The sequence below is a fragment of the Callorhinus ursinus genome, unplaced genomic scaffold (genome assembly GCF_003265705.2).
Source record: "Callorhinus ursinus isolate GAN/ISIS: 27379988/994484 unplaced genomic scaffold, GSC_fseal_2.0 scaffold8, whole genome shotgun sequence".
Taxonomy (NCBI): domain Eukaryota; kingdom Metazoa; phylum Chordata; class Mammalia; order Carnivora; family Otariidae; genus Callorhinus; species Callorhinus ursinus.
The window spans coordinates 180,133-183,709 of NW_027397070.1; positions in this window are offsets into that span (position 1 = coordinate 180,133).

A 3,577-nucleotide genomic window follows, 5' to 3' on the forward strand; every position below is an offset into this window, starting at 1 on the left:
TTCATGAAGTAAACTGCCCTACAGAGAGGCCCACATGCCAAGGAACTGAGCATGGCCTCTGGCTGGCAGCCCATGAGCACAAGGAACTGACTCCTGACAACAAGGATGTTAGCTTGGAAATGTATCCTTCCCCAGCTGAGCCTCAGATGAGACCCAGTCCTGGCTGACACCTTGACTGTGGCCTTCTGAGACCCTGAAGCTAAGGACCCAGATGAGCCATGCCCAGATTCCTGATGCAAAGAAAAGTCTTTCTTTACTATTTCTATTCAGCATCAGGCTGAAGTTCCAAATCAGTGCAGTCAAGCAATAAAAAAAATTATTTTAAGCATAAGGATTGGAAAGGGAAAAGATAATATTCCCTACATGAAAACCCTTCCCAGTCTATAGATAAAATTTGGCATTGATAGAGAAAGTGTAGCAGTGTGTTTGGACAAAAAAGTAAATATATAAAAGGCAATTTTACTTCTGTACACATGCAATAAATATCCAGATAATGTTATTTTTAAAAATACTATATATTACATAGAGTACATAAGGGGGTTCAGCATTGGGATTACCACTGTGTAGATCACAGCAACTGTGCGGTCTTGGGTCAACGAGTAGCTGAACCTGGGGTGCAGGTATATAAAAAGTACTGTGCCATAGAAGAGGCAGACAGCAGTGAGGTGGGAAGCACAGGTAGAAAAGGCCTTGAACCTGCACTGGACTGAGTTCATTCTCAGGAAGGAAATGAGGATTAAGAGGTAGGAGACCAAGATGGTAAGGGTGCTCAACCAACTGAGCCACCCAGGTGCCCCAGAAGGAAATAATTTTTGAACAAAATACAAATGACCAAGTTGACTTAATAAGCAGGGGAAAAAAACTAAAATGAAACCAATAATCATATAAGAAATAAGAAAGTTAATTAATGATCTACCTTTTAAGAAAGCATCAGTCTCAGATGGTTTTATAGCTAAGTATACAGAATTTTTATTTATTTTACTTTTTTTTTAAGTAGGCTCCATGCCCAGCGTGAAGCCCAATGTGGGGCATGAACCCATGACCCTGAGATGGAGACCTGAGCTGAAACCAAGAGTCAGACACTTAACTGAGCCATCCAGGCACCACAAAGTCTACAGCATTTTTAAAGAACAGATATTCCTATCTTACTTAAATTATTCCACACTACATCAAAGAAGAAAGAACTTTGATACATTTTACAAGCCTAGTTTACTCTTAATACTAAAACATAATAAAGATAATACAAAAAGAAAACAGACCAACTTTATCTTTGAATATAGATGCCAAGAGTCTAAATAAAATCTTTGCAAATCAAATCCAACCATCTATTAAAAGAAAATCATTTCACGACCAGGTAGAATTCCAGGAAACAAAAATGGTTTAACATTAGGAAATATGTGTCTCCAATTCAGCACAGGAACAAAATAAAGGAGGAAGATCACACAATTATATCAAGAGTTACTGAAAGGCTTTTGCTAAAAGTTAGCAGCCATTTCCAATAATAGGAGCTCATGTTTATTAAGTGCTTGCTCTGTTCCAGGCACTGTTCTAAGTGCTTTGCTGGCATCAACTTAATTCTCCTAGCAACAACTGTATTGCTACAATTATTAGTTTTCCTATTTTACAAAAGAGAAAACTGAAACTCAGAGAGGTGAAACAATGTCACGCATATTGGAAATGCTGAAGCTAGGATGTGAGCCAAGGCAGAGTGGCTCCTGAACCCAAACCGAGCTATACTGCGCTGCTTCTAACAAAATCTCTGGTTAGCACTAAAAAGAAATCACTATACTTAAATATGATCAACATTAATAATATTATGAAAGACTAACAATAAACTTTACAAATAAAAGGCCAAATTTCAGGAACAAGTTCAGTGTCCAAATCTCTGTGAGGATGTGTCAATATACAGCACCATCTTCCCTCCTAATTCTGAACACGTTAGAGAAAGGATAAAATATAATAAGATGGGAAACTATTAAAGGCTGGATCAGAGTCCATGGATTGCATCTGTGGGAAATTGGTCTTTATGAAGCTAAACTGCAGAGTTAGGCAGACTTTGCTGACCCAGTCAGCACCAGATGGATGCACTGAGCTGAGGCAGGTCTCCCTGGTGAGGGGACTAGCCAAGCCCTCCTGGTTTATTTTCTTCACATTTATCAGTGGGTACAGAGATCCCAGGAACATCATGTTTGATTGAACTCCCTCTAAGTGATTCTTCTTATTTAAAATTAAAGGTTTAATTTAGGGGCGCCTGGGTGACTCAGTCAGTTAAGCATCCAACTCTTGGTCTTGGCTCAGGTCATGATCTCAGGGTCATGATATCGGGCTTCAGTCAGGCTCTGCGCTAAGCACAGAGTCTGCTTGTCCTTCTCCCTCTGCTTCTCCACCACCCCCCTCTCTCAAATACATAAATAAATAAATAGATTTAACTTAATTCAATCACAACTTACAAGTTTTCAAGAATCGAACGCTGGCAGAGAGAGCTAGGCAAAACAGTCCTCTCTCTCACTTTGTGAGAGCTTAGGTTCTGCTATAAAGGAAAAGGTGAAGAAGCATACAAATGCCGACCATGCGCTGAACAATTTACCTGCAATATTTCACTGAACACTTAATTAATTAATTAATTTTTAAAGGATTTTATTTATTTATTTGAGAGAGAGAGAATGAGAGATAGAGAGCACGAGAGGGAAGAGCGTCAGAGGGAGAAGCAGACTCCCTGCTGAGCAGGGAGCCTGACGCGGGACTCGATCCCGGGACTCCAGGATCATGACCTGAGCCGAAGGAAGTCACTTAACCAACTGAGCCACCCAGGCGCCCTGAACGCTTAATTTAAAACTCACGCCAGTTAAAAGGGGAAAGGTCTATGATTCGGAAAAGTTAAGTAAGTTGCCCAAGTTTATCCAGTTTGAAAATGACCAAGTGGCTATTTGGCCAGGGAGTGGGGGGAAAAGTCAACAAAGACAATAAAACATCATGTGAACTTTTGACATTGTTACAGTATCATTAGACAATATAATAATTGTCAAATAATCAGACAATCAGGAGTCAGTTTTTACAAAGAGGAGACTATACAGAAGGGGAGGAGTTCCCCAAGCAGTCAAAGTCTTCAACTTAGTTAATGAGAGACTTTATTATGAAGAATATAAACGTCAGTTTCTAAAAATAAAGTATTCACAAACGTGGAAATATGAGCGAAGCATCTGAAAAAAGGCATAGCTAAATCTTGCCAATGGGTCAAATTCGGCCACAAGCAGACACTCCCTTCTCAGTTCTGGTTAGTCTCTATGATACCACCAATTCTTTCTGTGGCAGGTGGATGCAGAAGCACCAGCGACCAGAGCATATGCCATTTATTCACAGGGAGGAGCATGGACATGTGCTTGGGTTGGCACCACATAAGGTAGTTTCCTTGGATTTTTCTTTCTTTCTTTCTTTCTTTCTTTCTTTCTTTCTTTCTTTCTTTCTTTCTTTCTTTCTTTCTTTCTTTCTTTCCTTTCTTTCTTTTTCTTTCTTTCTTTCTTTCTTTCTTTCTTTCTTTCTTTCTTTCTTTCTTTCTTTCTTTCTTTTTCTTTCTTTC